At 41.0% G+C, this 25,153-nt stretch overlaps 1 long non-coding RNA gene across 2 annotated transcripts; it reads left to right on the top strand.

The window, feature by feature from the left end:
- Window positions 1–7,568: 7,568 nt before the first annotated feature.
- On the top strand, window positions 7,569–21,742 carry LOC106782238 (uncharacterized). 2 transcript variants are annotated; one of them, XR_011429567.1, is made up of 3 exons: window positions 7,569–7,984; window positions 14,851–20,609; window positions 21,587–21,742. It is a non-coding gene; the product is annotated as an uncharacterized lncRNA (long non-coding RNA). The 2 variants fall into 2 exon arrangements; XR_011429568.1 differs by having other exon boundaries at window positions 14,851–17,382.
- Window positions 21,743–25,153: the final 3,411 nt, after the last annotated feature.

Raw genomic sequence — 25,153 nt, forward strand, 5'->3', positions numbered from 1 at the left:
AAAAAATATATAAGATGAGATTCAGAAGTGTCCCTAGCACAGGAGCTTCCGTCCCCATGGAATTGGGGCGCTCCACCCTCCCAACACATGGATGTGTTCACCAACTGTAAGTTCTCGAAATCTTGTACTTTGGGGATTTTTATGGAGGCTTTATCATGTAGGCATGATCAATCATGAGCTTAATCTCCAACTCCTCCTTACTCCTCAGAGGATGGGGAGTGTAGCTGAAAATTCTGAGTTTCTAATCATGGCTTGGTCTTTCTGGTGACCATCCCCCATCATGAAGCTATCCTGGAGCCCACCAGGAGTCGCCTCATTAGGACAAAACAAACTCCTATCACCCAGGAAACTCCAAGGGAGTTAGGAGCTGTGTGTCAGGAACTGGGGTCAAAGACCAAATATTGCAACAAAGATGTTCCTAGTGCTCTCATAACTTAGGAAATTACAAGAGTTTTAGGAAGTCTCTGCTAGGAACTGGGGGCAGAGGCCAGTATATATATTTCCTGTTATTTCATAACATGTTAATAAACGTCTGTTTTTCTCTTATTAATCTGTCTTTTGTTAGTCTAATTTACAGGGCCTGAATTAGGGAACCTAAGATGGGTAGAGGAAAAAGATGTTTTTCCTCCTCTACCCGAGGAACCCCAGTGTTATTTGTTCTCTATCCTTGTAGTCTGAGTGCGTTGACCATGTTGTGGAGCCTCAGACCCACTGGATCACTGAGAGACCCCACCTTCGTGCAGGATAAGTGAAGGCACAATCTAGGTATCGCTAAGCTCATCTCTACCTCTAGGTGTCCTACAGTCTTGTCTTCTCCAAGTGTGGTCTTGCCCAGTGAGCAGCGGCCTTCCTTAACACTGGCAGGGCCTTCAGTACAGCTCTCGACTCAGAATCCTATATCCTTACATACTTAGATTGCTGAACAAGAAACAATAAGATAAAATCAACATTCAACTAAAGAAATTACTTTTTTTAGATTAACTTAACCTTTGGAAAGCATATGAAAGAATGTAATAAAGATAAAATTAGAAATTAATTGGGCTGCAGGCAAATTATAGAAATAAAAATAAGCCCTGCTCATCCTTAGGGATAAAAATGTTACACATTAGATAAACCATTGGTTACTGTAATAAAGATTTTTAAAAAAGAATACAGAAAAAGAATGGAAACATGAAAGAGTATATACTGGAAATAATGGTTTTGTGAGTAATTTAAAAAATTATGTGCAAAGATTTGAAAACCTTGATTAAATGACTTTTTTAAAAGAAACTCAATGATCTAACTGACTCAAGAAGGGGAAATAAATATAAATAGACTAATACTAACAATGAAATTCAGAAAGTTACAGACTTCTAATTAAATAAGGGGAAAAAAAGAAAACAAAACAAATATGGAGCAGATGGTTTTATGGCTGCATTTTTTAAAGGAATAGCAACTTATTGTACTCTTAAACATTAGAATAAGTTCTACAGAATAGAAAACCCAAAATGATAGTGTCTGAAACAAGTTCATGTCTTTTCCACACAAAGGCAGTCCAGATGTGGAAGTGCAGGATGTCCAGGGCTGGTATGGCAACACCACAAAATCACCAGGTTCCTTTCAGCTACCCTTCCACCATCCCTAGAATTCACCACACCTTCTAGAGCTCCGGCCATCACACCTACATTCCAAGCTCTATGATGGAGAAAGGAACACAGAGGTAGGGCAAAGAGCATGCATGCAACAGCTATCCTTTACTATAGCTTTCTAAACCCACCATACAACCTTCTGCTTCATCACATTAGGCAGAATTTAGTCCAAGGTCACACCTAGGGAGTCTGAGAAATGTCCTCTTTTTTCATGGTGACCAGCTAAAAATCAGGGATTCTCATATTGAGGAAGAAAGGGAGAATGGACAGTGGGGTAGATGACCAACAGTCTCCTCCACGCTCAGATACTATTTAAACTGTTCTAGTTAATGGATAAAAACGAAAAGTCTACAAACTCATTGATATAAAAACATGACAAAGATAACTCCCTGGCACAAAGGAAATGAAATCTAATCTAATTGATCACTGTCTTAGCTTGGGCTGCTATAACAAAATACCCTAGATGGGTGACTTAAACAATAGAAATTTATTTCTCACAGTTCTGGAGACTGGCAAGTCCAAGATCAAGGTGCTGGCTGATTTGGTTCCTGGTGAGACTCCTCTTCATAGTTTGCACTGGACAAACTAGACTGACTCTCAAGGGTTGGTGTCTGGAAGGAGATAACATATGAAGGAAGATGCCATCCCAAGGGGCCTTCCAAGTGGTCAAAATGATGCGGGGTCAGTGAGCCGAGGAGTCGAAAGAAAGATTTCTTGGACTCTCAAGGTCTGGCAGTAGTGCTCTTTTATTTAGAGAATAGTGTGGAATAGCATGGGGACAGGACCCACGGGCAGTCAGAGCTGCTGCGTGGGGACAGGGCCCATGGGCAGGAGGAGCCGCTGCTGCTGCCCCAGATACTGCTGCAAACATGGGTGGAGGCTAAGGCTAAATTTAAGGCATAGGTATGTGAGTTATCTCTTTGCAAGACAAAGGAAAGAATATGTAAAAAATTTAAAATGGTTTCAGTGCCCATAGGGTCTGGCCATTGGGCGGTCCCACAACTTTTAGCTAAGAATCAAACCGGATTGAGTAAATGGCGGAAGTCACTGCTTAAATATTATCCTCAGCCAAAAACAAAGGAGGATTTGGGGGGGAGGGGGTGTCAGTTACATGAGGTTGCCAGACAGTAAACAACTTAAGTTCTTGCCTTCCCCATTAAGAGTTTCCAGAGATAAGGCATCCCCCCTTCCTTCACAAATGCAAATATCTCTGATCAAAGAGCAAGCAAATTCCAGTCCTCGGAGCCTGCTTCTCCTCTGCAGTTTTAAAATTAACTAGCCTAAAATCCTCATCAAACAGTGCAGTCCTGCTCCTGTCTGCCATGAAGCCTAGTGGGTCAATGATTTCTTTTGTGAGTTGCCTGGTGTATCCTTCCAATCTATTCCTTGTTCTTACTGTTGTTTGTGTTTTTTGTTTGCTTAAGGAAACTAGAGTTGCTGTTCTCTGTGTGAGACCATATTTATGATCTAAACTAGATTATCAACTTTCAAAGAATCAGATTCCAATAAATTCAAATAAACCCTTCTCAATTTGTTGAAATATCTGATGATGCAGAATGCCCTGTAGGGCTCCTGTGCTCACAATAACAAACTTAAGGTTATTAGTGTTTTCTACTCACAGCTAGGATTGGGAATGTACTGTAGTCCCCTGAGCTCCTTCTCGTTCACCTTGAAGAGGCAGTACATGAACCTGGGCAGCTTGATCTTGTTAAAATTCTGAGCACGGTTCATCAGAGAGCTGCAGGGAGTGAGTGTGTGGCAGGAGCTCCCACTTCCCCCCAGCCCAGTGTCTCATATATCCAGTCTGGGAAACTCCCTTACCAGTGGGTCAGGCCTGTGGGCAGCATCTGGTACATATCTACCCAGAAAACAAAAGAAGAGGGGCCCCCTGGTGCCCCTTCTTCATACCTTCTTGACAATCCCTCTGTCGACGAAAATAATCCATAACCAATCTATAAATGAAAATTTGGGTGAGTTTATTCTGAGCTGAAATCTGAGGACCATGGCCCAGAGCCTTTCTTCCCGAAGGAAGAAAAGGCACCAAAGAAGTGAGGAGGACAGAGTGGTTATATACCCCCATACAGGACGTTTCACATATGATTGAAATGTCCCTCCCACAATAGTCACAAGATTGCCCTGTCGGCACAGCGCTTGATGGACACAGCAGGTAGTGGGTCGGCTATCTCAGAGGGCGTAGCAGGAGGCAACTCTATTGTCTTGAGCTGGGTGGTCACAGGTGACCTCACCTTCCTGGATTAACACCGATCTTCCTTTACTTACGATGGGGTCATGTCCCGATAAACCCATTTTAAGTTGAAAATATCTCAAGTTGAAAATGCATTTAATACACCTAACCTACCAAATAGCATAGCTTAGCCTAGCCTTCCTTAAACGTGCTCAGAACACTTACCTTAGGCTACAGTTGGGCAAAATCATCTAACACAAAGCCTTTTTTATAGTAAAGTGTTGAATATCGGTTGTCTATCCTTGTGATTGCGTGGCTGACAGAGCTGCCCAGCATCACTAGAGAGTATCATAAGCATATCAGTAGCCTGGGAAAAGAAATCAACATTCAAAATTTGAAGAACAGTTTCTACTGAATACCTATCACTTTTGCACCATTCTAAAGTCAAAAAACTCCTAAATTGAACTATAGTAAATTGGGAACTGTCTGTAATCTGTTCTTCCTGTTTCTCATCTTGCATATACAGTGGCCTTCTCTCTGGTTCTAGACAATGCCGAGGTCATTTAGGACAAGGACTTTTGGCTCGGAGCAGTCTTTTTCCTATCTGCTTTTTCTGAAGCTGAGTGTGCTCATTCTGATTACCAGCTGGGCAGATAGGAAGTGTGGGGAGGATTAACATTCCAGGCGGAAACCTTCAAGCTAAGTGGGGCTGGAGTGGGTGGATAAAGGCTCCAGCTAAATGACCTTCAGAGGAACAATTCTGAGACTTATTCAACACAGTGCCTCAGAGGGCATCCAGCGATATGGAAAGCATGTGCTCACGGTGGTAACTAGGTCAGGAATGCGCCTGGCACTGCCTTTTCCACCTTCCCCGTCTCAGTCTCCCTGTTCTAGCACCCCTCCATCCCCAGGTCACATCCTAGTAGCCACCTCTACCAATATTCAGTCTGAGCTCAACTTTTCAGAGTCAGCATCACTGCCACCTTCCCCTCTCGTGTCCTTTTTCTATATGTAAATATGAAAATAGATGCAAATATCTAATGATTAAATTAATAGGTATTTATTGTGTTATACTGTAAAATATAGTAAATTATACTCCCAGTTCTAAGGAACAAACAACCCTACTGTGGTGGTAAATCAGCTTCTCCATATATGTATTAGATCTTGCATTTTTTTCTCATTGTGAGCTTTTCTCTGCAGCAGTAAAAATTATTTGAATATGTGATTTTAAATGACTGCACCAATTTCATGATGACTCAGATACATTCAGGTTGTTTCTTGCAATTATAACTAATGTTCAAATGAACGTCATTGTGTGTAACTAGGTCTTTACCTCGCTTGTTTTTCCTCAGGGTGGGTTTTTGAAAGAAAATTCCTGAGTCACAGCATATGAACATTTGTCTAAAAGACTGTTGATATATTCTTGTCCCTCTCTTTCCCCTTCCCCCAATTCCTCCACCCCCTCTTCGGCTTCTATAGCTCTGGGGTCATCAGCCAACCCCTCCAGGAGCTGAGAAACTCAGCGGGCTCCTGAGTCAGATGGGAAAAGCTTTCTGAGGATGTGAGAGTGGAAAATGTTGCAAATTGGAGGTGAAAACATCACTAGAGCCTGGACTACTTTATTAATCTCCACAGCTGTTTCCTCATGTAAGAAATGGAGGCATACAAAAATGAAAAAAGGGGAGGGGCAGGGGATAGGACAAGGAGCTGGATGCATTTGGGATTTTGCTCAGAACCAAGGGTTACCGATCCTGAAGGACAGGCAGAGTTGTCACTGTTGTAAAGAGTATTTCATGGCCATTCACTGAGTGTGTGTCAGTCAGTTTTTGATGAGTAACAAACCACCTAAAAACTTGGTTGCTTAAAACTGCTATATTGGGGCTGGCCCGGTGGCCCAGCAGTTAAGTTCACACGTTCCAATTCTTGGCGGCCTGGGGTTTGCTCGTTCGGATCCTGGGTGCGGACACGGCACTGCTTGGCATGTCATGCTGTGGTAGGCATCCCACGGATAAAGTACAGGAAGATGGACACGGATGTTAGCTCAGGGCCAGGCTTCCTCAGCAAAAAGGAGGAGGACTGGCAGTAGTTAGCTCAGGGCTAATCTTCCTCAAAAAAAAAAAAAACTGCTACATTTATTCCACTTACAATTCCGTAGGTTAGCTGGTGGTTCTTGTAGTCAGGGCTATCTCAGTCGAACTCTGCTGTGCTTTCTCATGTGTCTGTATCAACAGGAGAGTCAGCTGGCGCTGGGTGATCTGGGACAGTCTTACCTACAAGTCTGGCAGTTGGCAGGCTATAGACGCGAGTGCCTCATCCCCTAGCAGTCAAGCTTAGCATCTTTCACTTGGTTGTTTCAGGGTTATGAGAGACTCAAGAGGGGGACAACTTGCAATGCACCAAGCTCTTTTCAAGCATCTGTTTAGGTCACATTTCTTAAATCAATTGGTTAACCCATATTCAAGGGATAGAGAAATAAATTCCACCTCTTGATGGGAGCAGCTGCAAAATCACAATGCAAAATGGGGTGCAAAGAGAAATGCGATGAGATGAATTTAGGGCAATTTTTCCAGTCTAGCATAAGACGCTTTCTGCTTCAAGTCTCTACGTCTAACTTAAGGGAGGAGCAGAGATTCAGAGACATTCTCAATCCCTAACCCTCAGCAGACTCAGCCCCAGTTTCTCCTGAAAGACAAGGTCTGAGTTCTTCAGGTCATCGATAATTCCTCTCTTCTTTGCCCACACAAAGCACCTTCATATATATGACCTGCTAAAGAGGAATCCTTGGGCCACCATCTCTTAATCTTTGTGAGATCCTGGATAATTCAATCCCTTCTCTGGGCCTTCATTACTCCAGAAAACTATTGACTCAATTTTAGAGATGACAAAGAAAGCACTCATTACTGTGTGGGACTCGGCCCAGATCAGTGGTTCTCCACCCTTGCAGCACATTCTGGTCCTCTGGAGAGATTTTTAATAACATACTGATGCCTGGCCTGCTGCAGAAAAATGTAAAAGGGATATGAGAGGGCCCAGACAGAGGGCTGACATTCTGAGGTTCTCGAGTGTCACTGGAGGAGCCTCTCCTCCAGCAGTGTCATCAGGTTTCACTTCTTCAGCCTTACCCAGTTCCACCCCCACACCCCAGATGAGCCATGAGGATGACTTCAGGACACACACATACCCCCCTCACAAAGCACCCCGCCTTTCCTCCTGAGGCGGGTCCTGAGGGGTGCAAGGTTCCATTCGATTCGGGCGTCTCGCCTTGGGCCACCTGCGGCAGGGAGGCGCCCAGACCGCGTGTAACCCCAGCTAGAGCAGCGCGGGCAGCAGGACCTATGGGCTGCCTGCGCCGCAACCTCCTCTTCCACATCCGAGGGACCCATGGTTGGGGCCTGGAGTCCAGCCCTCTGCAGGATCTCAGAACTGGTGGGGCTGTTCTATGTGGATGTGGGCCACTTAAATTACATACCCTTCTCCTGCCATTGTCAGCGAGATATTTTGGGAAACAGGTTACTGTTCTGAAAGGGCACGGCCCACCGTTTATTTCCTATAAAGATGTTTTTCATGTTTTGTGCGTCAGTAAAAACAACAAACCACATTTGTGACTCTCACATCCGAAATTCGGTTATGAGACGCGCGCGCACACAGCAACAACGGCGCAGACGCAGACGCGGCGAAGAGTCGGGGCACTGGTTGGGCCGCGGCGGCAGCCCAGACTACGTAACCGAGGAGACCACGCGAAACCGCGCGAGGCCGGATTCCGGCGTGAGCGGCGTTGCGAACGCCACTCCTAGCTGCGGCCACAGCCTCTCACGCCGCAGAAGCCCCGCCCACACGCTGGCCCCGCCCCCTTCGCCGGCACAGGAACCCCTACAGGCTCCAGAGGCACTGAGCGCGCCCCCTACGAGGCTTGTTCTCTGGCGTCTCTGATTGGCCAGCTCCCTTCGCGCAGACTAGCGTCCTTTCGGCTGCTGGGTAGCTCCTCTTCCCTCGCTGGGCGAGGCTCTAAAGCCCATGTGCAGCACATTGAGGATCTTCCGATCGGACTTCGCTGATGCTTTTCTCGTTTCCCTCTAAGGGCGAGATCGCTGGGAAAGGAGCTGATGCTGGTGGAATCTTCAGGTGATGAAGATGGAGACTCCAGGTCTGAGTCGGCTGGAAATAAAAAGAGGTGAGTCCAGTAAAGAGACACCCACCCCCCACCCAGGTTGGGGTGGGAAACCTGGGAAGGCGGGGGCGAGGCTGATGCGGAGCGGACAATCACCAGTCCCTCCTGGCCTTGTAGCTGTGGTCTGTAGTTACTGGGTTTTCCTGAGAAAGACTTCAAAATAGAAAAAGTGATGTAAACCTGCATATCCAAACCCCTGCTTTTTAAAAGTTAACATGTGACTGTATTTGCTTCGGATTGTGTTTAGAGAAATAAAAAGTGACAAGCTAAAGGAAGAATTCACCCTCTATCCCCTGTATAGGCAGCCACTCTTCTGGATATGGGCTGTATTCTTCCAGTACCTGATTTTATTAAAAATATTAAAAAGTACTTTCCCAAATGTTAGATGCAGTATGACATCATTTAAGAGGATGTTTAAGGACGGGCAAGGCAATATCAAGTGCTGTCTTGCTGCAATGACCTTTTGCATTTAACGTTTTGTAACAGGCTTTTTTTCCCCCACGTGGTATTGATTTCGTTTGTTTATATAGATCCATGCAGTTGAGTCTGTTCCATTGAAGAATAAGTCATAATGTATTTCTGGGTTCCTTTATTGATAAACATTTAGATTGTATACTCCACAAAGTGGATGTTTGGGAAGAGCTGGTAAGCTCTGCCACTATGATCTCATGCTGTGTTTAAGATGTTTTTAAGACCCTTCCATGTTGCTGTGTCTAACTTATCTAAATCGTAATGACTGCAGAGTGCTTTTCCGTAGTGTGCATCTCTCTACCTCCCTGTTGTACATTTTCACCTTCCCAATGAAGGACTTCCAAATTCTGACAGTTACTAAGTGCCACCAGGTACTTTTCCAAGTGACTTCAGCATCTAGAATCCTGCACCAGCGCTTGAGAGTTTTTCTGCCTGCGTCCTCGCTAACCCTTGGCATTATCTACCTTTCTATTTGTGCCAATCAAATAGGGAGTAACCTGATCGTTCATTGTTGTTTTCTTTGTCTATTTGGAGGATTACTGAGTTTATAAATCTCTTTAAATAATTGTTAGCATTTCAGTTTTCTCATCTGTATACCGCCTGATGATGCTATCTTTTGTTGATTTTCCTATTGAGTCAATTACATTTTTTGGTGATTTTTTTCAGATGTCGATATAGTCTAGCTATTAATCTTTGTTGCTTCTCGATATTTTAAATGTCTTCTCACAAATATTTTATGTTAACTTTGTCCTGGATCCTTAATGGAACAGAAAACTTTAATTTTAACGTAATCAAAATGATTAATTGTGGCCTTATGGCTTGTGCCTTTGGGATTTACTTCAAGAAGTTCTTCCCTACCCCTGGATTGCAGGATGTTCTCTTTTATTTATTTTTTACAAACTTTAGAGTTTACCTTACACTTTTAGGCGCTTAGTTCATTTGGATTCTGCCTTTGTAGGTGATGGTAGGTTGGGATGCAGTTGAATTTCTCTCATTCAGTGAGCTAGTTTTCCCCCCACCATGTACAATCTGTCCTTCCCCATTGATATGCTCTGTTTCGTTTTCCTATGTTCAATCCCCACATCCACCCGCCGCTGTCTCAGGGCTCTGCGTTATCTTGCTGTTCTCTCTGTTCTTTTTATTGCTGTGATTTTGTCATCTGGGCGGGCTGATCCCCCTTTGTCCTATATTTTGAAGTTAATTTCATCTGGGAGCCTTTACCTTCCGTGTAAATTTTAGAATGTTTTTATTTTCAAAAACAGTTCCATTGAAATTTTGTCCTGGATTGCAACAAATACAAATTTTTCTCCATTTTAAAAAATTTCTTGTCTTTGTTTTTTTTCTGTGTGTCACTTTGGCCAGAGATTTATTTTACTAATTTTAAAAGAATTGGCTTTTGGTTTTGTTAATCTCTTCTATTTGTTATTGTTATTGTTTGTCTTATCACTGATTTCTACCCTAATCTTTATCATTTCTTTCCTACTGCTTTTGCTCATTTTTTCCCCTTCCTAAGTTGAATAATTAGCTCACTTAATTGTTTCCTGATGATATATTTAGAGCAACAGAATTTCTTCCAGATATGGTTTGAGCCGAGTCCTACAAATTTCAACTATCTTCCTTCACTCCAGTGTGATTTTTTTCTTTTAATTTGTTAATGTGGTGAATTATATTAGTAACAATTCTAATATTAAACCATCTCACTTTTTATAGCTTTCATTATGGAATAACATGTTTGTGTACTTATACACATAATATACAAGGATCAAGTTATACAAATGCCTAATTACTTTGTAACATTAATTCTTGGCTGATTCGGTTGGTGTTTCTAGGTAACTACTCCTCTCTTACCCCCTCTTCAGAAATTGTTCCTTTCCCTCTTCATTCTTGGAGATATCCCCCTTTTCTCCCGAATACTCCCACTTCTAGGTATGGCTATCGGAGGTTTCAGTCTGCCCCGAGAGACAGAAAGAACAAATGCAAATAAATTGTTTTAAGAACACTTAAAAATTACTTTAAGTAAACACAGGACACATACAAAACACTCACTATATGTTGATATTATTATTATCATTAAGAAGGATTAGTTGTAAATTATCACAAAGTGGTACTTAGTACCTGAAGAGGTTATTAGAGCCTGGTGTGGTCAGGGGCCAAAGGGGTGCTTCACAGAGAAGGGGGTGCAGATGTGGTTCTTGAACAAAAAATTGATAGAGCTCTTTAAAAACAGGGTATTTAAAATCATTCTGATAAAACATATTGATTATAGAAAAATGGAAAAACTAGCAATTTAAAAGAAAACAGATCACCTTAATCCCACTACCCATAGACAACCCCTTTTTATCACTTGATGTATGTTATGTCTTTGATAAAATTTTCAAATAGTTATATTAAAATGAGTTCATATTCTTTAACTGCTGCTTAGCTGTCCATTTTATGAATATACCTAACATTTTGTTTATTCATTCCTTTAATGATGGACATTTAGATGTTTTATATTTTTTTCTCTCTTGCAAACAGTGCCGCAGCTTACGTTCTAGTACACATTCCTGTGTATATGTGCAGGAATTTTTCCAAGGTGTATACCAAGAAGGAAATTGTTGACGATGCACATTGTTAATTGGACTCCAGACTGCCAAATTGCTGTCCGCAGTGTCCTTTTTCCCTCTGCATCCCTGCCACTGTGGGTGTGAGATGATATCTCCCTGTTTTGTTTATTTTTTTTTTTTGTGAGGAAGATTGTCGCAGAGCTAGAATCTGTGCCAATCTTCCTCTATTTTATGTGGGATGCTGCCACAGCATGGCTTGATGAGCCACGCTAGGTCCTTGCCTGGATCCAAACTTGTGAACCCTGGGCCGCTGAAGCGGAGCGAGCAAACTTAACCTCTCCACCACTGGGCAGGCCCCTGACTGTTTTCATTTGCATTTCTTTGGCTTTTGCGAGTTATCGGCTATTGGCTATTTCTTAGTTCCTCTTCTGCCATTTGTTGGTATATCTTTGTCTAGTATTCTTTTGGGTTATTTTTCTTTTATAAGAAAAACAAGATTGATTTTTAAGAGGTCTTTCTGTATTTTGGATTCTAATCCTTAGTGATATGTGAACAGTTAGTTTCTACAACTGTATTTTTTGTCCCTTATCTGTGATTAGAATGGCTCTTGTATAGGAAATGTTAATTTTGGGTTGTTCAAATTCAATAGTATGTTTCTTAATGATTTTTGTGTCTGCTTTAAGAAATTCTGCCCTTCCCTGAGGTCATAAATATTCTCATTTTCTTCTAAAATCTTAAAAGATTGCCTTATCTATATCTTCATTAGATCTGGATGTTTTTGTGGATGATGTGGGGTAGAGCTATAATTTTCTTTTGATTCCATATGAAAGCCAATTACTGAGCCTGAGTTCTCAGCCTTTCTCCACTAACTTTTAATGCTACTTCTAATGTATTGTACGCATGGTACTGTTTCTGGGCTTTCTCTTTTATTGTACTGATTTCCTCATTTATTTCTGAATCAAGGCTATTCTCTGTTAGGAAAATGAAATAGTCCTCCCAACCAAAGATCTGTTTGAGTCCTCATAACCACCCCATCAGTGGGGAAGTCTGATGTGGCATAGTGAGAGAGAGAACATGTCACTAGGGCATAACCCAGGGTTCAGGTCCTAGAGTCCTTACACCCTGGTTGTTCAGCTACTTAACAGGAGCTTTAATTAGACCAGATAGCTAGAGTTGGTGGCCCCATTTGTATGGCGGCCCTGTGTGTGTATGTGTTTGAGGGGGGGTGGTGAAGGGAGAATCCAGAAAGGGCCTATCCTCCAGATTTCCCCATTCATCTCTTCTTGTATGTGGACCCTTACTATTAAGTGTTAATTTTTTTTTTTTGGTTTTGTTTGTTTGTAAACAGTATCTTCTTTAGAAATTAAAGTGTTTGTTAAAGCTTAACGTACAATATCTTTATATAGTCATATGATTAAGTTTATCTGATAGCTTTTTCGTGACAGGTAGATTAGGACAATATGAAGCAACCAGAATGGTAGAACATGGAAGGTTCAAGGGTGGCCTTGGTTAGGGAGATCAGCTTTTAAAAGCATGGGCTAAATTAAAATTTAGAAGTTTTTTATTTTAATTAATCATGCCGTTATTTCTCCCCTTTAATTTCCATAATTATGAGTTGATTATAGTATTCTTTAATTTTTACTGTGCTAGCTATCCTGATAATAATTGTCACCCTCCCCATTCCAGCCAATAATATATTTCATTAAAAAATCAGCTTTATTGATGAATAATTTATTCACAATAAAATGCACGTGTATCACTTATATGATTGTTATTTTATATATCCATGTAGTTACCACCATAATCAAGATACAGAACATCTCCATCAGCCTAGATAGTTCTCCTGTGCCCCTTTGTACACAATCCCCTCTCTCCCAGCCCTCATACCCTTGGACCCAGGCAACCACTGATCTGCTTTCTGTCATTACAGCTTATTTTCCCATTTCATATGAATGGAATTTACATCATATGTATTCTTAAGTCTGGTTTATTTTCCTCGATATATTTTTGAGATTCATCCATGTCATTGCATATATCAGTAGTTTGTTCCCTTTTATTGCTGATTAGTATTCTGTTATATGGATATATTACAATCCGTTTTTCCATTCACCTGTTGATGACATTTGGGTTTTTCCTATAGCATTGTGAAAAAAGCTGGTATAAACACTTGTATACAAGTCATGGTGTGGGCAAGTTTTCATTTCTTTTGAGTAGAATCACTGGGCTGTATAATGTTTGTTTAATTTTATAAAAAGCAGCTGAATTGTTTTCCACTGTGGTTGTAACATTGTCCACTTCTGTCCACAATGTATGAGAGTGCTGGGTCCTCCACACTCTTGCTAACACTGGCTCAGTGTCTTTAACTTCAGGCATTCTATTAGGTGTGAAGTGGTATCTCATTGTGGTTTTGATTTGCATTTCCCTAATAACAATTATGTTTAGCATCTTTCCATGCACATCTTTTGTGAAATGTCTGTTGAAAACTTTTACCTTTTTTTTTTCTTGTCTGTCTTCTTATTGAGTTGTAAGGTTCTTTATATTTTCTGGGTACAACTCCTTTTACATATATATATTATAAATATTTCCTCTCAATGTGATTTCTCTTTTTATTGTCTTAACTGATTTTTGAAGAACAGAAATTCTTACTTTTGATAAAGTACAGTCTGTCATTTTATCATTTATGGTTCATGGTTTCTATGGTTCATGGTTTTCATGTCTTTTTGAGGAATCTTTGCCTCTGCTAAAGTATTGAAGATTTTCTTCTATATTTCCTTTTAGAAGTCTTGTGGTATTTGTTTTTACATTTAAATCTGTGATATATTTTGAGTTAATTTTTGTGTAAGGTTTGAAGTTTCTTTTTTTTTTTCCCTGCAAAGATTTCTAGTTGCTTGAGACCCATTTGTTGAAAAGACAGTTCCTTCCCTATTGAATAGCCTTGTCACCTTTGTCAAAATGAATTGACTATAGATGTATGAGTCTATTTCTGAGTACTCTATTCTGTTCCATTGATATTTCTGTTTATCCTTATACCAAAACATACTGACATACTGTCTTGATTACTATATTTTTCTACTGTATTTTTTATTGGAATTGTATTTTTATTGGAATTACTGTATTTTTTATTGGAATTGTATTAAAGCTGTATATCAATTCGGAGAAAATTGACATCTTGAGACAATTTTAAGCCTTCCAATCCATGAATATAGTATGTCTCCATTTATTTAGGTCTTACTGAACTCAAAGAAGCATAAGGGAACTTTTTAGGGCCGTTGAAATATTCTGTATCTTGGTTAGGGTGGTGGTAACATGGGAATATATGTTTGTCAAAAATCATCAAGCTGTACATTTAAATTCTGTATAGTTTACTGTGTATAAGAGACTCCAATGAAATTGATCCAAAAAGCAAAAATTAGCTCAGTTATTATATTTCTTTGCTTTCATTGACATGATTCATAATCATCAGACTCATCTGATTTGTGCATTGTTTTATCAGTTGGTTCTGTGCTCAAGAGCCTGCATTGGTTCATTATTGTCTTAATATCCCCACACGAACCCAATCCAGGAATAAATGCTGGCTCCTGTGACCTGGCAGGAAAGGAAGACAGGCCAGGGCCAGGCATAGTGATAGTGAGCAAAAGCTTCTGTGTCAGAGACTATTACATGTTTACTATAATCCCTTTTCTCTTCCTTGTGGACTCAGAGTTAGACTCCTGCTAAGCCCTGCTTGTCAGTATGTGTGGTCGAGTGACTGAGTTCTGGTTTGTAGAAGGTGTGCAAAAGTGATGTGTATCCTTCCAGACTTGGCCCATAACACTTACCACTCACAATATTCCATGCCTTTTTTCTCTTCAGACTCCCTGCATTAGAGACCATCCACAGGGCATCCTTGGAAGCTGTGACCTGAAGGTGGACAAGCCACAGGATGGAAGGAGCTGCATCTCTAAGTCACCAGTGAAGAACAGTCACCCTCAATGGGTTTGGAGAGAAGTCTTCTCTGATATCCACTTTTAAGTCCCGATTATAATCCACTCCTTTCATTCTCGCAGCACTCAGTGTGGTTTAGGGGAAGTTCTAGATTCTCATATCTTGGTCATGGATGATAAGGAAAGGGCCTTTCCATATATGTGAGGCAAAGCAGAGCAGGGTGAGGGGGTAAGGCTCCTCAGGGTAAGGAAGGCCCTGCAGAAGAACGGAGTGGTGTTGCGGAGGCAGGTAGCCGAGGGAGGGGAGCAGTGCCATCAGGATGGGTCCTCAGGGTCTGTCAGCATCCACCAGAGTCTGGCAGAGCTATTTAGAGAAACTGATAGAAAGCTGTACCTACTGCAGTCACAAAGGATCAGGCTCAGAATCACGGATAAACTGAGGATTAATGTCTCCATTTATTGATAAGGAAATTAAGTTTTATGGAGATTAGAATGTTTGTACGTAATACAGTGCTTAGTTCATAGTAGATGCACAATAAATATTTGTTGAATGAAGGGCCTAAGACTTTTAATGCTTATGCCTTCTATCAGGGATTGAGAATTTACCCATTCCGTGGTATATAGAGGGGTATGGTACTGGTGCCCAGGACAGACACATTGTGGTTGGGTGCAATGTTTTAAAAAGTTTGAATGTTAGTGTGCTTTCTGGTATTCCCTAGGCCCTACCACTCCCTGTTGCCTTATCACTCACCCAGTTCACACGATGATGTCATCCGTCTGTCCCCCTGAGCTTCAGTTGTGTGGAATCCCTTCCTACACTCTCCTGTTCACAAGTCACCTTTTAAATAGAGCTTATCCCTAACTCTGTTGTTTTGCCCTCTCCCTTCTCCTTCCTGCCATTGCCTTCCCATCCTCTCCCTCCTATTATCTATCCACATATGTCCTCTCTATTTTTTCTCAAGTTTTTTAACCTTGTCAGTGTCGCAATCCAATGTACACATCAGGATAGATGCGGAGAGGGCTGATGGCCACTCTGAGTTTATTATAACCATTGTTTCAATATATACATAGCTTACAGCTGTTAAACATACACAGGTGTTCTGGATGAAGTAATTAGTGAATGCCAAGAATTCTTGGTGATTTCTCAAGGAGCCCTCCCTTGGCCTCTGTTTTGATATTATCATGTTATTGCTGTGCTCCTATATTTTTATCTCGGAGCAGGCAAGGCCTCTTAGGCAACGGTCCCTCCTGCTCCCGATATCGATATCGTTTCTCCATCTGTGCCCCGCCTGGCTTAGGTTGCCCCCCCAGGGGTCTTACCAGTCATTGGCTAACCGGCCTTCTCACCTCCGGGTCGCAGTTTGTTGGCAAGCTTTTTCCAGTGATTATTAACCCTTCCTGTGTCAGGGGCGGCTACAAACCTGATAAGCATAAATTCTTAGGCAGCTATGCCTAATATGATGAACTAGGAAACCTAAGCCAAGAACAGAGTTGTATTCAGCTATACCTTCTACAAGTTTCTATTATACATATTTAAAGATACATAAATATTATTGTATTGTGTAGTTATTAGGCAGTTAGCAGTGCTTATAAATTATATTTAATGTAACCTTTATAAACATTCCCATTTTATAGTTATTCAGTTTTTACTAGCTGCTAACTACCTGGGCATCTTGCATGAGTCATTTTATTGTCTTGTTTTCTTATCTACTGAACAAGGGGTTTAGAAGGCATTGTCTTTAAGGAAATTTACAGGTACATATGTAAGGCCCTGTGACTGTGTGATTACTACCTGGACTGATAAAACCTAAAGCAAGGGAAGTGGGGAGAATGGTGTAGTGCAGAGGGGAAGCTGCCTGTTGCTAACTGCACAAAGTTCTCCTAGAAACCTCCTCTGTAAAAGGAGCTTAAGAACCTACATCCCCAGGAGACCTCTGGGACCAGTTTTTCTGGATCCCCTGAGACCAGATAATTGGATAAAGCTGTACATTCTCATCCTGATCCTTTCTGGTCACAGTCCAAAACGTCCCTTTGTGGTCACAATCCTCTCCACAGTCTGCTCGGTGCCACCTCCTCTGGTACCCCAGGTGCTGAGGATCATCCCCTTTGCCGTACACGCGTCCATGTTACCTGTGGGGACTGTGTGGTGTGGGAAGGAAACTCCCTCAGCCTGCACCTCCTGTGTGCCCCAGGCCTTCATGGAATCCCAGGTCTCTCCAGAGAGTTGCTTTTTTGGGTGGTCTCTCCTGGAATTCCTGCTGGGTTTTTATAGTCATTCCTCTCCCCATTCCCCACAGACCTCCTCCCCCTCTTCCTTTCTGTTTTGCCACCATACCAGATGTTACTTTTACCACAGGGCCTTTTCCCTGTTTACAGAGAAAACTGAAGCCATCAGTAGGAACTCCACCAACATGGAATCCAATGTATTGATTGTTACGTCTTGCAGAAATATGGGAGACAGGTGACGAAAGTTCTGTCTTAAGGACTGGGAGGGTTTTGTTTGGTTTAGTAGCTGGAAGACAAAGAAATATGAGGCTTAATAAGCTTTCTGAGTTCACCTGATAATGTGTGAGCTGTCAGTATTTCAGACTAGCATTGTCTTTGTGAGTTATGTAACAATTCAAATAATATTTCACAAACCTTCAAATGAGTTGAAACCTAAATGTGTCATATTTGATAACAAAAGCAGAAAGCATATTTATAATGTAGGATGGCTCTCACTTTTTTTTGGATAACAGTATGAGAGGAAAATGCATTTGCTTGGGAACTTTTCAATATTTACCCTAACAATTCTAGCCAACACAGAAATCTGCTGATATTAAAGTAAAAGCATGCATTTTGGGGAAAAAAAATCGGGTGGTTGTCTTAGCTATTTTATTTCTTACACTTGTATATAATAAATAAAAATTTAAACAAACTTGAGGGGAGCATTTTATTTCTACTCACAACTACTTTAACGTTATGGGCTAATCTCTTAAATCATATATAGTTTACAGCTTTATAAGTTAGGAAATTCTGATAAAATCAATACAGTAATAAAATGAAAATTCATAAATGCCCATAACTTTGGAACATATTTTAAGATACCAATTCTAAAGGAGCCAATATCTAATTTCAGAAATACATTAATTGTAAAATTAATTAGGTCAGTTGAAATATTCTGGAATTCCTTCAAACAAAACAAATGAGTGACTAAATTTAGTCATACTAAGAAGTTTGAAGAATTATGCAGTATAACAAATGATTATTATGAATACATAGTAATCTAGGAAAAATGGTTAAGTGGAAAAAGCAAAACATAAAATTGAATATGTACTATGACAAACTATGGAAAATATGTTTACAGATTTATAAAAATTAGAATTTAATGTAGATAAAAAGTTTTTTGAACGGTAGCCTTTTTCTCTGAATACTTAGGAATAGTGGACATGATTGTTATTCCAGCTTTAGCCTCCTCTAATTCTGTGGGCAGCTGCCATCAGCCACAGGTCTCCCTCTGCTGGGCAAATCTGGGGACACACGGACAAATCCTCATCCCATAATTCCTTCTCTCTTTGTGCTAGGTGAATATTTCCCTTTGGGTTTCCATGCTCTGCCCTCTTGAAGCCCTGACTGTGACATTGCAGTGTCACCCCTGGTTCACTTGTAGTCTAGACGTATCAGCTCATTGTCTCTAGGAAGGCTCCTGTTAGCTGCAAGTCTCATTCTGAGTTTTACCTTTTAAAATCATTCTCAGTATACATCCTGGAGTAGACTCTAGGTGCGCTGGGTGCAATTGGGAAGGCCTCTGATTTATTAGTGGAGATAGAGGATGAGAAACAATAGTGGGCTGGAGAAAGGGGGTTGCTGAGATGGAGGGAAACTGCCTGGAAACTCAGAGAGGATAGAGATGAAAACAAGCAGCATGTACTGAATATGCACAAAGGGGTTTTAATCTATCCTGTACCGTGGAAAGGTGAGCTCCTGCAAACAGTGATAGTTTTTTTCCCTAAGATAAGTTCCCTTTTTTTTTAATTGAGAGTTTAACAGCATTTCTAAAGGAAATATTGTCCTATAAACTGGAGGAGGGCCAAATTAGGATTCCAACAGGAAAAAGTTAAAGCAAAAGGTTTAACTGGAAAGAATATAATGAAAGGACTATTTACAAAGGTACGGACAGGGCTAAAGGGAACCACAAGGGATGATGAGGCAGCCTGAGACCAGCAACAGTTGCAGTCTGAGAGCACCCTGTGCTGGGGATGAAGATCTGGTCTCTTCTGTCCTCTGCTGAGTGATGCTGGAGCTAGGACTCTGCACAGCACACATCTGCTTTGTCAGCAGCCTCCCGCTAGTCCCTGCCAAGAGGAGACACTGGAGGGCTGGAAGGGGGAGATAGCACTTCCCATTTACTACCTGTTTACTTTCTTGTTTGTGACATCACCACAGCAAGTGTTCTTCCCCTTGGCAGCAAGAGTTGAATCCATTAACAGTACTCAGCTCCAATCTGTAAACCTGTGCTCCTAAAGTCTGCCTGATGGTGCCTCTACAGACTTACCAACACCAGTGGTCCAGCATCTGCTCCTCAGAGGTTTGGGTCCTAGTTCTGGAAGTCTTTTCAAAGAATCTTCTCTTTGTTCTCTCAACCCTAGAGGTGGTAGCTGCTTCCCACTGTTACTATCTTTGTGATACTTCAGGCCCCCTTTTGCCTTTTTTGTCCTTTATAACTGATTAACAACCATTTACATAAAATTCTTTATGGTGAATTTCAGCAGACCGACACACCCTTAGACCTACCTGTGCCATGTATATTGGACATCTCAGGGTCTGTCACAGGCCATCTACTCTTTTCGCTCTATAGGAAATCACATTCAACATATGATCTGACACCATCCCTGCTCTCCATATCAGCTGCTCTTTCAGTGTTCCCATTCTTCATGAAGGAATGTTCCGATCACCTGCTTGCTCCAGTTAAAACCATGGTATTATCCTTGACTGTGCCACCCTTCTCATCCTCACATCTAAGCTGTTGATTCTACCTCCTAATGATCTCTTAAACCCATCTATTTCTAACTTCACTGCTACCCTCCTGCTCTAATCATATATCATCTTTCCTGGCATCACTGTGACTTTTTCTTGCCTCCAGTTCTGCCTCACTCAACCCATTCACTCCACAGCTAAATTGTGGATGTGTGCTTCTGAACTATCACTGAATGTAGCCAAAGAAACGTGTAATATAGATCAATGATCCCAACACTAAGAAAACAATGTTGATCAATAAATAATTGGTGAATAATGAATGACAACATATAGCAAAGTATTCAACAGGTTTTATAAGCTGTGGGTTCAGTAAATGTTTATGAAACTTGTTCAGGGCCTTGAAAGATGTGCAGTTCTTTGGATTTTAAAGAAAAGGAGAGAAGAGATTTCAGATGAGAACAAAAATACGTGACATGAAACAATATTTGTGATTGTTTTTTGGGGTGGGGGGCGTGTTACGGTGTGAAAGCTCCCAGCCTGGATGGTTTTCAGATTCAAGTGCTGAGGCCAGCGTGCAGCTGGACACCCAAGTCATGGTCTTGGTCTCCAATTCCAGTGAAGGCCTCAGGCTTGAAAGCTGCCAAGGGGCAGCTGTGCTCCTGGTGCCAGGCGTTGGGAATAGGAGAAAGAACACTCCTTGGAAGTCTCACTGCCGTAAGAGGTGCCCTTCAGGTATCTAAAGTCCTGTGTTAAGGAGGTCTTTGTGTTCTGGGGAAGGAGGCCCTTCTTGATTGATAGAACAAAGCTTTTAGGCAAGGAGCTGCACCACATCTGGATGTGAACCCAGGAGGCCTCCCTGAGAGCAGGCTAAAGCTCTCAAGGACATTCAGGGAGACTTCCACCCTGTTCTGTGTGTACCTTCCTCTCCACGAGGATGTGCTAAAGTGAAGATACAATTTCCCACGTGTTAAAGTAAGATCATAGACTAACTGCTTCCCATGTTCTCCTTAGTCTCAAGCTCTTAACACTCTAGATGGTGGTTATTTCCTTCTCTCAGGGAACTTTGGGGCTCCTGGTCTTCATGTGTAAATATGCTCTATTATCTTCCAAAGTTGCAATGTGCACTGAAAGTTCTATGAGTCCTTCAATAAATGACTGACCCTAAGGGTAGTTGGGAAGCCTCCAAATTTGCAATTGGTGTCAGAAGTGAGGGCAGTCTTGGGGACTATGTACTGTTCCTCTAACTTCATAAGAATATAATAAGATCTTCATGCCCTTGAGATAGAGGATGATTTCTTAAAAGACATAAAAAAAGCTCTAATATAAAGAAACAGAATAATTGGTTGAAGTAAATTAAATGAATTTTTATTCATCAAGATATCCTTGAAAGAGTAAAAGGACAAGTCACAGAGTAGGAGGAGATGCCTGCAACACATATATGGACAAAGAGCTTGTGCCCAGAATTAGAGAAAAACAACTATTTTAAACCAGTGAAAACCCAAAAATAACCTGTTACGGACTGAATTGTGTTCTTCTTGAAATTCATATGTTGGAACCCTAACCTGCAATGTGATTGTATTTGGAGATATAGGCCCTTTGGGAGGTTATTAAGGTTAAATGAGGTCATATGGGTAGGGCCCTAATCTGATAGTGCTGGTGTCCTTATAAGAGGTGGAAGACACCAGATTCCTCCCACTCCGTCTCCCCAGATGCACAAAGAAGAGTGTACATGAGGACACAGTGAGAAGGCGTCCATCGGCAAGACAAGAAGAGAGCTCTCATCAGAAACCAGATCTGTCAGCACTTTGATTTGGGACTTCTAGCCTCTGGAACTGTGAAAAAATAAATCTCTGTTGTTTAAGCCACCCAAGCTATGATATTTTGTTACGGCAGCCTAAGCAGATACACAATGCAACAGAAAAATGGGCAAGAGATGCAAAACAAACCACAATGAGATACCACTGCACATCTGCCACTACAATTAAGAAAGACTAAAAAACAATTGGAAACGACGTAGAACAACAGGAATTCTCATCTAGATTTTACTATTAGGTTTCTGAGGTTCATCTCCATCTGTTTATTACAATAGTCTTAATGTTCATTCCATTGCATGTAAGTTGCTACAACTACTTTCAGAAAGAGTTTAGCATTTGATCCAGTGAGTCTACTCCTAGGTGTACAAAAAACAGATATGTGTTCGCATAGCTACCCAAACACATGCACAGGTACGTTCATGGCATTGTTCGTAATCGCTAAAAAAGAGAAACAAATGTCCATCAACAGTGGAATAGATACCTAAATTGTGGTACATTCATAAAAAGGAATATTGTACAATAAAAATTAATGAATCAATTATACACAGAAACACAGGTGAATCTGTCAAACCTCATGTTTTGAGTGAAAAACACCAGGCATAAAAGACTATATATTGTTTGATTCCCATTTTATATAAGCTTCAAAACCAGGCAAACTAAATTGTAGTGTTAGAAATCAGGATAGTGGTTACATTTAGGGAAGATGGAGGAGTTACTGATGGGAAGCAAATATGAGGAGACTGGGAGAGTTGGCTGAGGTTCTGTTTCTTGACTTGTGTGATGGTTGTAGTGGTGTTCACGTTGTGATCGTTGAACTTTACATTTCTGTTTTGTTATGATTTTTTTATATGTTATGTTTCCCAATTTTAAAAAAAGTTTAAAATATGTTGGTATCTTCTACTAAGGAAAGTGTTTTCAATGAGGAAGAGTTAAGCATCCAGAGTAAATTTTCAAATCTCCAATTTGCTTATGGGTAGGTTTATGGGTTGCTTAACTGCTACTCATTTTTGTTTTTCGTTTATCAATATTCAAATACCGAATATATATTTAGTGCACAACTGAAGATCATGTAGCATAATAACAGCTTTATAAGTAAAAGGATGAAATCAACCTACCAGATTTTTTTGGAGTTGCTACCGCCATTGACCTAATCCTAATTCCAATGAAAAAAAAGTAGCCTTTCCCCCCATTGTGGGAGACGTGATAGTGCAGACTTATGGGTCACTTCTCACACACCTTTGGTCCTTATTTTAGAGAAGCAGAACACTGCTGGGTTCCTTAGGGGCAAGGTCTAGACTTGCACACTTGAACCTTGCACTCTCTCTCAAGAGCCAACAAATAAGTGAAGGATCCTTTAAAAAACAGAAACATACAGAAGTGTGGCAGAGAGTGGCTATTTAATCAAACCTATTTTGTCTTGTTCCTAGGCAGCAGAATGAGAATACTTGATCTGCCTCCTTTCTATTTCCTTTGTAGTTAGGAGTTCCCATGTGGAGAGGGAATCACCAAGACCCTCCAGAGAGTTTGGAGGAGGGAGTGATAAATTAATTCAGGGAGTACCCACTGATTCTTAGATCATAAAACTTTTTCCAATTTCCTTCTCACTGGTTTGCATTGACCATGGCTCAGCATAGGTTTAAGGTAAAAGCATACTGCCCTTAAGATATTGGCCTTTAATAGCTGATAGGAGATGCTGAGAGTTCAGAGTTCAGAGAGCAGGACAGTCTCTACAGAATTTTGCCTGATGAATACAGAAGCATTGAAAGTCATTTAGTTTCTGTTTTCAGAACTAAATGACTTTCAATGCTTCTGTAGCTCTAAGCATTCTACAATTCTTTGCAAAGCTGGAATTGCCCTATGATTGCCCTAAAATTGAAAAATAAGAACAGGAAGGGTGGATGATCTTTATCATATTTTATAAAGGATCATCAATCCTCAGTCAAAACAATGTGGTGAGGCTGGCCCCATGGCCGAGTGAGTTCACATGCTCCGCTTGGGCAGTCCAGGGTTTCTCGGGTTTGGGTCCTGGGCGTGGACACGGCACTGCTCATCAGGTCACGCTGAGGCAGCGTCCCATATAGCACAATCAGAGGCACCCACAACTAGAATCTACAACTATGTACTGGCGGGATTTGGTGAGAAGAAGAAGAAAAAAGAAGATTGGCAACAGTTGTTAACTCAGGCGCCAATCTTCGGAAAAAACAACAACTGTGGTACTAGTGCTTGAATAGACAGAAATAGAAAGACTTCTTGAATAGAAAGACTGATACAACAGGATAGCAAAGTCCACAAATTGACAAGTCATGTAAGAATTTTGTACATACACAATAAAGAAAACCTTTCTTTCTTTTTTTTTTCTGCTTTTTCTCCCCCAACGCCCCTAGCACATAGTTGTATATCTTTTTAGTTGTGGGTCCTTCTAGTTGTGGCAAGTGGGAGCTGCCTCAGGGTGGCCTGATGAGCGGTGCCACGTCTGCGCCCAGGATCCGAACCAGTGAAACCCCAGCCGCTAAAATGGGGCGTGCAAACTTAATCACTGCGCCACGGGGCCGGCCCCCAGAAAACATTTTTCATCGTTGGAAGTAAAGATGGCCATTTGCAAAACACCATATACCAAGATAAACTCCAAATAGGTCAAAGATTTAAATGTCAAAAAATAAAAACCCAGAAGTACTCAAAGAAAATACAGCTGAATTCCTTTGATTGTTGAAGTGCGAAACCCCTTTCTAATTATTACTCAAAATCCAAAGGCTATGAAAGGAAACATTGATAAATTCACAATTACATAAAAATAAAAACAACCACCACCAAACACAGATACAGAGAATAGATTGGTGGTTACCAGAGGGGAAGCAGGTAGGAGGGCGAAAGGAGTAAAAGGGCACATGTGTACCCTGATGGATGGTTATTACACTTGGTGTGGTGAACATGATCCAGTCTACACAGAAATCAAAATACTAATGATGTACACCTGAAATTCATATAATGTTATAAACCAATGTTACCTCAATAAAAACATAAATAAAAAGTTTGCGTAGCAAAATTTATCATAAGCAAAGTTAAAAGACAAATGGCTATAGGAAAAAAACACATTTTGCAATTCATATTACAAAGGACTAATCTCTCTAATATATATAGAGCTTCTGGAACTGGAATAAATTTTTGTCATACAATGTCCATCATGTACTTGTGGAGAGAAATGAGGAAGACCTCTGTGTCCTGTTACAGACACAGCTCCAGGACAGGCTGCTTAGTGAACAGTGGTAGAGAAACGTGTACGCACTATCCTGTGAAAAGGTGAAAAAGAAGAGTATCTATATTTTTTGTTTCTATTTTGCACAAAGAAACACTGGCAGAGGAACTGTGTGGATGGGACAGTGGTGTGGGACTTGAATTCTCAGTGTATATCTTTTCATATAGTTGTGACTTTTGAATCATTGTTTATTAAAAAATAAAGTAAAA

Source organism: Equus caballus, chromosome 20 (assembly GCF_041296265.1).
Source record: "Equus caballus isolate H_3958 breed thoroughbred chromosome 20, TB-T2T, whole genome shotgun sequence".
Lineage (NCBI taxonomy): Eukaryota > Metazoa > Chordata > Mammalia > Perissodactyla > Equidae > Equus > Equus caballus.